Here is a 15110-nt window from a genome sequence, read left to right on the forward strand (position 1 = left end):
AGTTAAACAGGTCAATAAACATATGAACATAATTCCAAAATTGTATTTTATGGACCTGGAAACTCTTAAGCACAAAATACAGATAAAACAAGGAATTTTCGATGAATATATTACATTCTCCTAGTATTCTATGCGAGAAAATAAAAAAAAAAATAATAAAATCTTATGATATGCTTGCTCTATATCATTGAAAATGAAAAAAAAAATCACGTTTATTGCCATATTTCGGAAATCCTTTTTTTTCCTTTCTAACATATATCCGAATAGCAAATGAAGAATTTGAAAATATTATTTTCGAGATTGTTTGATACTCAACTTCTATATCCCCCAAAAATTCGTTTTCATTGTATAGGAGAACTAAGAATTTTGCCTGCATTGAGTATTACTTAAAAAAAAAATATGAAGAAAAATTATAGTGTGTCTGCCAAAATAAAATTCATCCTCTTCTGTAAATAACATATCAATTTCTGAAAGCCCACTTAATTCAAATATTATATACAACATAATTTGATTTTTCATTCAAAGTAAATCATTTTATTTTATATGTGATATTTTAGACTGAAATGATTGAAATTTATCAAAATTCAATACCTGACTCCAGACGAACATTTTATTTTCCATTAAATAATGGAATAAATCTCTTTAAATAAAAATATATTATGAATTTCAAAATCAAGTTATTTATTTATAAAGAATCATGCATCTTGAAAATAATTTCTATTTTCATCCTTAAGAATTTATTTTACTTTTGTGAATTATTTATTTATTTAATGTATAATGAGTTTTTTCCTTGTATTAGAATTAACGATTAAGTTGTTTGGAAAAATGTGTGCTGAATCTACAAATAATTTATAATTTCATTACATTCTAGAATATTACTAAAATGATTTTTTTATTTATTATAAAAGAAATCAAATTATGTGTATATGCAATTATAATTGATCCACTTGTTTTGAACGTTTTTGTTAGTATAAATTCATTTGGTCATATGAATATGAATCATAGATTCCAATATTGTCATTGCGTGTTCTAAAGAGTCGTAAATCTGTTATTCTTCATTTAAGATATGTGGCAACATTCGAGACAAATTTTTTGATAAACGTTCGAAATTAGTTATACTTTTGAATATTACCTGAAAAAAGATTGAAAAATATCTATAAAAACAAAATATACCATTTAAATTGCAAACGATTTTTTTTATTAGAAAAGCTGATTTTTTTAGCTAAAAATGAGGTGTAACGTAAAATTCTTCTAGTTTAGAGGTTTGTAAATGAATTATTTAAAAATTTTCAAATGACTTAAGAAAAATATTATTTAGTTTCTAAAATAAAAAGTATCAATTCCTCAAATATTGGGTTACAACTGATAAAATAACTCAAAATTTTCAATTTTTTCACATTTTGAAGCACTAAAACAACTATAAAATATTTCTTAATGAATAAATCATTTGTTCTCTTTTTCAGGAACTCCAGAATATATTGAAAAATTATTACTTCACATTTCAAAAGGAGGATTATTAATTTGTGAAAAAATGTTAGTAATTATAGTCAGACATTACAAAATAAATCGAAAATTAGACTTCAATTTATGAGATTTTTGCAAAAAAATCCTTTGTGTTCTATACTTGAAAAAATAACCTCTAAAGAGGTAACATTAAAAAGTAAGTAAATACAAATATAAAAATTAGTTTAACTTCCCAAAAAATAGGCTTAGTAACAAAATTCTAACGGTTTTATATAGAACTCTATTCAAGCATTAAGAATATTAAATTTAAAGAAATCCTAATTTCATAAAAAAATTGACTTTTTAATGTAGTTACCTTTCTTAAAAGGTATCCGACTGCGTTAAAAACACTGGTTTTCGACCACATTGGCGAATTCTTCTTTTATTATCATTTCTTGTAGTTCAGGCTTTCCTCTTTCCAAAATAGTATTTTCTAGGAAAAGGAAGGTCTGAACTATCATTCAGGAGAATTTCAAACAATTTTTCAGCTAAAATATTTCTTTAACTTCAATTTTCTCAAACTTTAATTTTCATAAAAATTCTCCATCGTTAACATGATATCTCAAAAACTAATAGAAGTATTTACATAAAAATTTCAGCGTGTGTTTTAAATAATATGTGTAATGAAATGAACCAAAAGTTTTATTGTTGGTGAAATACTTTTTCATTTATAGGTGTTTTTAGAAAAATTAAGTTGTAAATTTATGGAAAAAATGTATATATACGTACGTTTTTACACATAATTTCTTTGCATCTCAAAATGTTTCTTAGATTCATTTCATTCATTCATCATTATATTCTATAACTTGTGTACAAAGAAAAATAGGATTGCTGCATTACAATTTTGTGTAGAGTGTTAACCGTTTAGTTTAAATTTCATTAAAATTTACTACACATTTTTCTATTTCTCAAAATATATTATATTTCCAAATATTTTTTTTTTGTATATATAGTGTTTATAATTGACAATACATCTAAAAACCATAAATAGTTTTTAAAAAATCCAATTTTTCAATACATTTTACAGACAAAGTATGAAAAAAAAAGCAAGAAGCATGACAAAGATTACTTTTTAACGAATAATGTAGATCTATAAACGATTTTTATTATATGCACCTGATCTGAATCGTTGCTAGTTAAACAATAGAAAATCGTTTTCGCATTATAAATAAGAAAAAAGCTAAAGCAGGAAAATTAATATATGATGTTGTTTCTTTTGTCCAAATAATCTTCCACAAAATTATTTTAATCTGAACAAGAAATACACATTAATTTTTTTTATATTATGATCCTTATTATTCTTTTCCAAGCGACTTATACCTAATATTACATTATTTCCAATTTTTCTCGCAGAATCGTAAACATATTGAATGTCAAATTATAGCTTTGACAGCATATTTAGATAATAGTAAGATAAATATGTTGAGACAGTTTATTAGTTAAAAATAAGGAGTCTAAGAAATTCTTCACTTCTTGGAGGAGTACTTAAGTAATCTTTTTTTTATTATTATTTGTCCTTCCCCGACTTTCCTAATTCTGTTCGCAAATAGATCACAGGCAAAAGCAGCGTCATTTGATGCCATGAAATGTCAGTCGCGTTGCCTCTGGGAAAACGGGCGGAAAACACCATCAAATAATCTTTTCCAAATATTTTTACTTATTCTACTGTTGATCTTAATATTTTGAAACTGGAACCGAATATTTTTCTTGTTATTTTCGAAACTCTCAGAAAACTAATATTAGAAGAATTTTACTTCAAAAATAATTTATTGATAGACAATATTCAGAGGGGGTATTTTTTATGTTGAAGAAAATGTTCTACTAACATTATTATATTTGATAGCTAAATGGCGTTTTTGTTATATAGTAAGCAATCTAAATTTTTTACATTTGCTTTTGTAAGAATTTTTAACATATAACATTTTTAAGAAAATTGTGATATAATACTGATTATTATCTATATCCTCGAAATTTTTTCTGTGGATTTTCACTATCATTCGTAATCTCTACTGTTACTTATAATTTTTTGTCAAATCTCTCTATTATATAAGAAATTATGTAAACATCGCATTTTTTTCGCTTTGTGACTGGTAGAAAGCGAGTCACCTGACTCATGACATTTGAGGTCTGATGTACCATTATTGTTTGAAATATTTAATGAAAATTATTATTACGGCTTAGAAAATATTTATATCACACTTGACGGTGAAATGGGAAAAAAGAAAAAAAGAAAAGTGAAATTTACTATTAAAGAAAAGTGAAAATACTATTTATTAATTCCACTTTTAGACACACAGTTTGTGGCAACAATAATGAATAAATTTCCTGTTGTTTCACCTTTTTCGAGTAACGGATTTGAAAAACAATGTCTTATTCTTACAAATAGCTACTTTGCGCTTAATCCTTGAAAAATATATCTGTTACGGCCAAAGCCCGAAATCAGCCAGATCGCGAATTGGCCGGCCAATTCGCGATCTGGCCAACGTTGTTGTAAACTTACCGGCCAATGTCCGATCTTTTCTTGATTTCGGGCTTTGGCCGGCCAGTTCGCGAAATGGCTGGGGACGATCGACCAAAGTAGAAAGAAAGGAATCAAGAACACATTGTTTTACACCCTGTTAAAAATGAAGTATTTAAAAATGAGTACTTCTGTGTACTGTTTTTTTTTAAGTACAATTGTTTCAGAAACGAGTTCAAATATAAGTGACACCTCTGAGTTAAAAATAAGCTTGTAATATGTAAAAATATGATCTCGTGTTATTCTGTTCTCATATTAAAGCCATAATAGAAATTATTCAGTGAACGTGTATACTTTAACAACGTGATAGCGTGAAGATTAGATTTGCGCCCTTCAAAATGAAATAATTATATCTTGAGCAAAAGCGTTGCGTATCGTGTATGAATACAAAGGCAAATTGAGTATTCAGTTTTCAATTACCTTTAAGGGTGATCCTTAGTCTTTTTCTGCTCCATGGACCTAATGTTAAAGATCCCAGATCACTTTGTCTCCCGAAATGTCGCTTCAAAAAATATGAAATTTTTTGCAAAGGCAAATAACAAAAATAAGGGCTAATTAAAACAAATATGAAGGCAAATAGTTTTGTTATTAATATCATTTAAAGACATTTCTTTGTTGGCGCCATCTGTCGAATTTCACCTACAACATGTCCTTATTTATATTTTATACATGAATGTCATTATATTTATTTACCACTAGTCGCCTTTGGCGACCAGCCGGTTCACCAGTATTAATGATCGCTAAAATTTTCAATTAATGTAAATTGCTCTCTTAGTAGCTTTTTCTGCAAAATATTTTTGAGCTTCATATTTTGGTAGTTATATGATTCAGTCGTACTTTTATGTAGGCCTTAAACAGTTCTATTTCATTGTACTACTTTCCCTAATGTTCTGTCAGTATCCATAAAATTTTTACTTTAAACTAAAGTGGAAATGTTAAACTGCAATCAATATAAAAGCTTTTTATATTAAAGCTAACCATGTATTTTTTTTAAATATGAAAATTGAAATCAGAGTCTTTCAGCAGTGAAATCTGACCAATTTATGAAGTTTTTATGCATCATTTTTATAATCACAGGCCAATCACTGTCTAGAAACCCTGCAGAGGATTAGCGTATCTTCATTGAGACAGTCGGTGAAGTGGTCTAAAATCACCAGTTTTTATAGAAGTGAGATATTGAAATTTCATAAATCAGTCAGTTTTAGTGATTGATTTAGTTGGTTGGAGTTCAACAATTTTTATTAAAAATATTGGTGTCTCAAGAATATTTTGTTAAATATAATTCAAAGGGCAGAGGACCTATGTAAAAATTTAAAATTCCTGATTCATCGGAGCATTTATTGACTAAAGTTATATTAAATATAATTATTTAGTTAATTTAGACCATTTTGTTAGCAAATGTATGCCCCAAATTAGCTGATGGTAGCTGATTAGAATGATTATCCTAAGTATATTAAACTATGTTTGCCTTAAATTAAATTGTTTTATTGAATTAATAATATAGGTATTGTCAAAGCTCATAGAAAACTTTTCCTCCTTTTACTTTTCAGAAAATATCTTATTTCACTTCTTTTTTTTTTCATTTTATACAGACACCTGCAGAAAATTACAATTTTGTTTATTAAATTTGCAGTAATAGTTGATTTATTTTTTAATTTAAACTTCTATCAATGTGATGGCAACACGTTGATAAAAGATATTTTTTTTTTAATTTGACGTGCTCGTGCAGATTAAATTTTAGCATAATTTAATCTAAGCATAATTTATAAATTAAATTTTAAGCTTTAATTAAAAAAAAGCTTTAATTTGATGCAAAAATCGATTTTGTGCTGTAATATTTTCTGGTTATAGCGACAAAACGCCGAAATTACGCTTAATTTCTAATTAAAATTCTAATTAAAAATTTTAAAAAATCGCTCCAGGGTGCACATTTTCGACTTCCAAGGTACATATATGCCAAATTTGATAACTGTTTGTCAAACGGTTTGGACTGTAGAGCGCCAACACACACACACACACAAACATACATTGAGCTTTATTTATAAGTATAGATTATCACATCGGGCTTTGGCCAAGGATGCCCGGCCACTTCGCGAAATGGCCAGCCAAAGTAGAAAATACAACATTAATTGCAAGTATTTCGGACTTTGGCCAAACCTCTTGGCCAGTTCGCGAATTGGCCGGCCAATTCGCGAACTGGCCGCATTTCGGGCTTTGGCCGTAACATATCCAACCAGTTGCCAAAAATTATTCAACGTATAAGCTCAAGAGTTGAAATTCTAACCCAAACGAAAAAGAAAAATATACTTCCCATGTAGGTACTTGGTCACTCGAGCATAATCTGGAACGAACTTGGAGATCGTTTATCCAAAGAATTTACAAAAAATACACCTTGGATTGAATGGATCTCCGCTAAAGATATTATTTCAAACCTCAAAAAGGCGACGCATCAGATCACAGTCAATAATTATCGAAAGAGCAAATATTTCATCCGTTTAGGAGACATTCCTTACATTCAAGCAATCTCTTCCTGGTCCAAAAATCGGAGGGAAAATATTGATTTGGCCAGACTAATCAACAAAGCAATTATAACATCAGGACTTTTGAATCATTTTAACCACCAAAATGTTTCCCTTTGGCATGAATGTAATAGCTTTAATAATATTTAACACATAATTCTTTCGTGCAAAAATAGATTTATTTTATGGATAAATTGTGGATTTTTCTACAATGAGATAAACAATATATATCTTACAAAACTATTCTCGATGAAATAGCTGCAAACCAAACCGATCTTCAAGTTTCCCTTCAAGCAATGAAGCACTTCAATATCTACTAACTTCGTTAATCACATTATGTTGTGGTCTCTAAGGGTCTTTGTGTTGCTTGAATTCTCCGCTTTGTTTTACTTCTTCATTTGAACTGTAGAAACCTGAACATGGACTGAATCGCATCAGCGAAATTGTTATGTGTACTGTGAATTTCAATTTGCTTTTGTACGCGCTCTTGTGTTTGTGGAGGAAATTTCTTGCTTTCGATATTTAGAATAACATGGGATAACGGCCATTAATGATATAAATCCCTACCTCTCATTTGTTTCATGTAACGGAAATTTTCCGTCTCACGTTTAGTAATCGTCCAAATTGCTAAGCAATACATGTGTTAGTCCTCTATTGTTTTTGAAATAGTAATAGGACGTATAAGGATATAAAATGAAAAAAATGCGAAGAAACAACGAAAGGCAATTTGCCAATATAAAACAAACAAAAAAAACTGATCGTGAAAATATTACAGTGGAGGCAAAACGAGAAAAATTGAATCAGTATTTAGATATTGTCATGAAATTTTAAAGGACAACATCGGGTCTGGCGAATGAAAGCGAATAAGGCTCTTAACACTCAACATCATAAGATAGAGAAAAAAGAGCTTAATTATATTTAAAACACCATAATGTAGAGAAAAATAGGTTAAATATGCTCACAATGTCAGAAGGTAGAAAAAGAAATGGAATAGGTTTTCAAAACCATAAGGTAGCGAATCCTTCGAATGTTTGAATTCGGCGCTGACAAAACACATGAAAGGTCTTCTCGCAGAAGTTGAAAACTATAAAAACTCCGTAAATGAAAGTTTATACACACAAAAAAAATATTTTTCAGAGCTATTCGGAGAAATAACATTCTATAAAAACCTAACTATCGAAAAGTTTTATTCATTATTTTTTTTTAGAAATCGTTGTCATCAAACGCAATTGTTTCAAAGTTTCTACACAACATTGACAGGGGAAAATGACGAAGTTCCGCTTTCACTGCTTATTAATTATAATTGCTTATGTTTTTTAAATGATACTTTTGCCATTTTTTTTAATTTAGCCCTCCTTTCATTGAACTTAAAAAGAATGCATGCTAAATAATAATCATTAGAGATCACAAGTCATCTGAAAAAAAGTTTACCTATTTTTTTTATGTTATCCAGCACTTCTCACCAATCTCCAGCTATAATTAATAAGCTTAAATAGAACTGTCAGAAAATTCTTCTTCGTAGCCTTCAGCACAATCCGTCAGGAATAATCATTAATCGGGAACAACATGAGGCATCATGCGGTAATCGTGTTTCAAAATAATTAATAGAGGTAGTAAACAAAAGAAAAACAATTCTGGGCAGAAAATCTAACTTAGTTTTTATAAATGTAGGAGACACTTATATTGGCATTAACTGTTCATTATGAGTTTCATTTCAGCATTTAATTATGGGCTTCTTTCAACGTTAAAGGCTTTGAGATTGACGCATTTACCTGAATGAAGTTGTATATCACATTAGTTTATTACTTTATTGAACGTGTATATTTCTACTTTATTTGGTTCGTATAAACATATTTAGTTGTTAAATCCAGTGTGATTGCAAATGCTAATCTTTTGCATTGCTTTTGTTCTGGTCTTCTTAAAAACACTTGTTTCTCATATTAAGGTAGATGACTATTTTAAAAAATCGAATTTTTCGTGAAATTATGAATATATATATTTTTTAAATATTTAATGTTTCAACAGGCGTTTTTATAAAACAGTCAGAATTTTGGTTCTAAGTCTATTTTTTAGGAAGTTACACAGATTTCTATATTTGTATTTACGGACGCTTTAATGCTATTTTCTCAAATTCTAATCTTTGATAGAATTTTCTATTAATATAAATATTAATAATAATTATATATTACTATTATATATACTATTAATATTAATTTGAATATATATATATATATATATATATATATATATATATATTCAAATTTGGTATAATAACTTATCCATATATTCCGAAGTTCTTAAAGTAGCTTGAAAGTAATCTATTCATTTAGAAATAACTTATAATTGTTTTAGTGCTTTATAAAATAAATTTCAAAATTTCGTATTATTTATCATACGAACTCCAATATTTAAAAAAAAAAACGGTTAGAAATGCAGATAATTTTAAGTTCAAGATCTAGATTATATATTTCTTAAGCTATCATCAAACTTTTAGTAAATTATTTTTTAAAAAAAAACATTTAAAATAGAAGAATCTTACATTATACTATTTTAGCAAAAAGTAGCCCTTTTTCAATGTTAAAAAAATACTTTTGCCATATAAATGGTATATTTTGATTTCCTAGATGTTTTTGTAATTCTTTTTATGCAAATATTAAAAATATAACTACTTTCGGACATTTTGATAAAATCCATCTCGAACATAGGCAGATGCCTTCATTGTATAATTTCTTGTAAACTTATGAATTCTATTCATATTAAAATAAAAGTGATATTTAATGCTATTATTTCAGATTCATTCTGATTTGTATACAATTCTGAAGAAAAATACAAAATACCCTTTTCCTTTACTATTTTACCATTTAACAAATTCAACTATTCTGATGATTTAATTTTTAAGTTATCACTATGATTTCTTTGTTTTTTTTTTCTGATAATTTCTAAAAATAGTTATAGAAATTATTTATTTGTAAAATATAAGGCTTCTATATAAGGTTTATTTCCTCATTATCATTGGGTGAAAGGGTGCCAATTTGTCTCACTTGTCACATTGCTTTTAGTGTGAAACATATTTTAATTGAATGCCCTGATTTTAATGCTCATCGTCAGAATTTTTTCAACTCTTCTTCTCTTAACTTACAAGACCTGGTGGGTGAGAATTACCCCCTCCCCCCAAATATTTTTAAATTGTTAAGAGCTATTCATTTCATCAACTGTATTTAACACCTTTCTCGTCTGTTTGTTTTTCCTTTTATGTAAAATACGTCTTCATTACATGATTATTTTGCATTTGCGTTAATGATTGTCTTTCGTTTAAATGGTTTTATAATATTTGTATCGGCATTTTTATGTGGTTTTAATTATTTACACTAACTTTTAAAATCGTGTGGGTTTAAATGTCTGTTCTGATTTTACCGTAAGCTTGGCTCAGTATAGTCAGAAAGGGCTCTTGCGCCAATAAACCACGCAACAACAACAACAAATAAGGTTTATTTCATTGCTAACTATTCTGATGAGAATTAAAACAATATTTTCTTAGTCTAAATGAATTGTTCAATTGAATTATTTTTAGATTTACTCAATACTGAAAGTTTGAAGTATGAAAAATATTGTTTCCCTTCACATGAGTTCGTGCTATTTTATAAGAAATCATGCCTAATATACATGTCAGAATGATGATTTATTATATATATTGTCTTGGTTAATTTTATTTATTAAAAATTTGTTTCATACATGAGTAGATATTCTTTCCCTTCATATCCTCTCAGAACACATGATAATTGCTTTTTCATATAAATTTAAAAAAAACCAATCCGCAACTCTATAAAATGTTTGCTAACGATCTCCCTGTGCCTCAAAACTTCCGCATTTCAAAATAAACTACAGTTATTAAAAACGTACTAATAAATAATTTTCCAAGCACTTGTGTTATATTTTTACAGGGTCTTGTAAGTGACGTGAATAAAGCATTTCTTAATTCTCTACATATTTAGTTGGTAATATTTATAAGTTGATATACTATCTGCCGTTGCTCAAAGGGATACAAATGAAGAAATAGTAACTCCAAACAATTTACGGAAAAGACTACTGGGCATAGAGTTATACTGAATTTCGCACATAGTTATTACATGCATAGTAGGTACTGAATCAGACAGCTATTTTCAAAATTAATTTAATTTTTAACAGATATACAAGAGCAATTTGACTTAATAATCTTTGAATATATTACTTTACAAACCCAGTTTTCATCACTTTCTTTCATTTGGCTACAGATTTTGGAATCCCAATAAAATTTCCTGTCAGTTAAATGAATATACGTGGAAAGAATTATTAAAAAAAATACTTAGAGTTTACATACAGTACACAATATAATAACACTACACATGTAAACAATATAATAATGAAAAAAAATGAGTGTTTGGGGTGGGGGAATATGAGTTCAAGAATTTTAACGAATATAACAGTTCTTGGAGAAAGACTTGGTTGAGTAGGAAGACAAAAATTTATTCTGAGCTTGGGTTTGAGAAAATCAAATCTTCGTTATCTTGCAGAAACACCAGAAAACAGAACACCGTCTCATACAACCGTATCCGTGACCATTCTGGTCACTGAGCGATTTGGTGGGCATGTTCAGGGAATTTTATAGAAATTCCAAAATATTTACAATAGTAAAAACAAAGCAAAAATAATTATGTACAGAATTTACAAACATATAAGACATGATAATAAAATGAAACAGTTTATAAGGATTTTCAACTTTTGAAAAAATATTTGAAATAATAATATGCAGAAAGCAGTATAATATAATAATAATAATAATATGCAGTTGGAATAATAACAATATGCAGAAAGCAGTATAATATAATAATAATAATATGCAGTTGGAATAATAATAATATGCAGAAAGCATAATAATGTAATAATAATAATATGCAGTTGGAATAATAATATGCATAAAGCAGAATAATATAATAACAATAACATGCAGTTGGAATAATAATATGCAGAAAGCAGAATAATATAATAATAATATGCAGTGTGAAAATAAACATGAATCCTGTGTTCACTTATTAACATGGCATAATAGATGAGAACACAGTTATAAAAATCAAATGGAAAGTAATTTGGTTAATGGAAACGAATAAAAACTCTGTTTGATTCAAATTTATGAATGCAAACGTATGATAAGAGACTGCAGTGCTTGCTTTTCCCCCTTTGTGCGTTTGACTTCTGATGTTGAGAGCTAGGGAGGCAAGAAGAAATCTCTATTTTCACTGATGAATTTAATTAGCTTATGGATTCTTTGCCTGGAGAGGAAGTTGCTGGCGATTTTTTTCAGCCATTCTTGTTCATGGCTTGGTGGTGGGTTTTTTTCATATGCCAAGCGATTGTGAGGATGCATTCCGTAGCATAATGAAGTGCGGTGCCAATCTCGCCACAACTGTACTGGTCACTCTCAGACAGATTGAACCTTTTGAGGTAGGCTGAGAAAGGGCCGTGTTCTGAGAAGAAAATAATATTCACTCTCATCCTGTTAGTGGGATAAAGGTTAACAGAAGGCGGGATATTAAAAAAAATTTCGGCCAGTATCACCATTGTTCCAATATCTTTGCCATTCCTTTAGTATGCTCTTCCGGAGGATGTCTTTTATATGTGATTTAGGAAGCTTTGTTTGTCGATAAAATTCCCTATTTTGCGTCGCGTCCTTCGCCAGTTGATCTGCTTTTTCTTTGCCTATATTACCTACATATACTTTTACCCATTGCAGAAACCACGCAAGATTTTTAGTTTTCATTTTAGACATTATGATTTTCTTCACGTTAATCATTCGAATTTCCTAATAAATTTTAAAAGCATTATTGTATTTTAAAGTTTGTTTGTTTTTTAATTCACACGCAAGTAAGAAACTTTTTACGTATCAAAAATTCTAAAATTTCTTTATAAATTATAGAATTATTATTTATTCTACATTATTAGACAATGATTCTCTTTAGAAATTAAAAAAAATCATTTTTCAAATCCATAACTAGTATTACATCTTCTAAGAAATTCATAAAATAGTAAAACATATAGTTCAAAGAGACAATTGTCTTAAATGTAGCTAAATATGAATTATTTTAAAATCGTGATTTTCCTGCGGTATTATTCACTTAGATCAATTTTATTTACAGATATTAACCATCGGAAAGCATAGGAAAGTCTAGCAACCTAAAATATTGAATTGAGTGATTGGAAAAAGAATTACTTTTTGGAAAGCGAATAATTTAAATTCGTTACTTTCTAGTAAAAGAGAGGTTGGATAATGTATCACTCTAAAGAATTCAGTCCAAAATTTGAAACATAAATTCAACGTTGAAATGAAAACATTTTTTTTAAATGTAAAAGAAATGATTGAGTATTTAAAATAAAAGTTAAATGGAATATTTAAAAGAAATATCTCAATCTATCATTCTTAAACTGAAAAATTAAAACCATGCAGTACATGGCAAAATATTTAAAGTTGTTGCTCTTTCAAAGTTACAATTAAAACTTTTTATTTAAAGTCATTTTTTTTCTATTTGAATATATAGAACTTTGTGACTGATAATTAATCTAACTACAATCTTAATTTTTACAGTGGCGCCATCTCGTACTTTTGAGAACAATGATATCATTTTCCCAGAAAATTCATAACAGGAATTATAATTATAAACTGAACCCCAAAGCATCTGGGGTAAAATGAAAAAGAAACCATCACGGCAACATAGTCAAACACTGAGTTAATCAAAAAAAGGACCCCAATACTCTGCAGCCCATACATCTACCACCTACAAAGGGGTATGGATAAACGTTACTATGGAAACGGAACACAACATTACATCGATATTATAAAGAATAGGGAAATTAGAACCTGCTTACATATATGATAACTTCTCACCCCCATATCTCAGGTATTCCGGTACGAATGAAAATATTTATAAATAAAAGAGAGAAAAAAATCGTAAATATTTAAATTTAAAAAAATTCTACCATAAAAGTGCATTTAAAATACACTCTCTGTCCTACACTGTGATGAATATAAACCGTGATGTAATGTAATAAACCTGCTCTCTGAGACCATTCTCTAAAGAGACCATCATATAGATATCATAGTTTAATCATGATTATTTCCTTCCTTCTAATCATGATTATTTCTGCTCACGTCTAGACATAAAAGAGTTCCAAGTCTGAAAAATGTACTTTTCCTGCTCCAGGTGCTAACACTATACGAAAAAACAAACTCCCTATTCCAATCGTCTTTCAAAATGGAAATTTTATTTTAAGTTCAGACGATATTTTTACTTTCTTACCCTCAACCGCAGGATGAAATGTTTTAATGAGTAGAATATTCCGTATTCATCTGCTTTAATTAAATCTTAACCAATACCGGTGGCATTAACCTGTTAAAGTACCTCAGATATTTAATTTTATTTCTTTGTAAAAAACGTCTTTCCGATTCAGTTCGCTTTTAAAATAAAATTTTTCAGGAAAGAGGTGGAAAATAAAAATTTATTATGAGTAAAATAGTTGCATTCTTTCAGCAGTTCCTCTTTTGAAGGACATATTTATTTTTTCTTTGTTTTGCAAATACAAATGTTTTTTCAATACTTTTTATTCATCCACTCAAGTTCAAATACATTTTTTTTTTAAATTTGTAGTGGATGACACTTGATGTTCATACAGTTTTTTTCAAATATAAATTAATTAATTAAATTTGTCGAGTAATTTTTATTTCCGTCGCCAAATCCGTCGCCATGTCGCCAAGCTCTGAAATTACAGACGCGACACCCGATCATAAATAATATAAGATATATATAAATAAAAGAGTAACTAAAATAAATATATTTTGTTGACCTAAGTAGGAATTGACTTAATTATATATATATATATATATATATATATATATATATATATATATATATATATATATATATATATATATATATATATATATATATATATATATATATATATATATATATATTACTTATTTGTTGCCAAATCGGTAAAGCCTATTTGTATTAATTATGGTACAATTAACTTAATAACAGAATAACTACAATAAAGTAAACATTTAAGTATTTTTAGTGGAGAAGGAACCTGCAAGAGTGGTCTCTTCGAAAATGTCTCTCCTACATACATCTCTCGCATCTCTTGTCTGAGGTTAATAGTGTCTAAAAACTGAATTTGTGCTTCAGGTCTTTGTTTCCCAAACGACTGAAATAAAAATTTGACACAGAATTGCACTGCTATTCACAAAATACCATACCAATGATATATTGTCATTGCGTTTTTGATTTTTCGCATTTACATTTTTCTGAAAGTGCAGAGTGTCAAATTGTCATGGGATTTGGCACAAAATTCGACAGGTGTCTACATAAAATATATTAAATCCGTGCAACGAATTTTATCTCTTTAGCTCTCTTCGGTTTCTAGCTATCGCGTTAATTTATATTCGAGTATCCGGGCTGACGGACTTTCTCTGAACAGATTTGATAGAAAATTTGATAAGAAACTGCAAATTTGGCAATAAGAAACTGCATACCAAACTT

The sequence above is a fragment of the Argiope bruennichi genome, chromosome 11 (genome assembly GCF_947563725.1).
Source record: "Argiope bruennichi chromosome 11, qqArgBrue1.1, whole genome shotgun sequence".
NCBI classification, from domain to species: domain Eukaryota; kingdom Metazoa; phylum Arthropoda; class Arachnida; order Araneae; family Araneidae; genus Argiope; species Argiope bruennichi.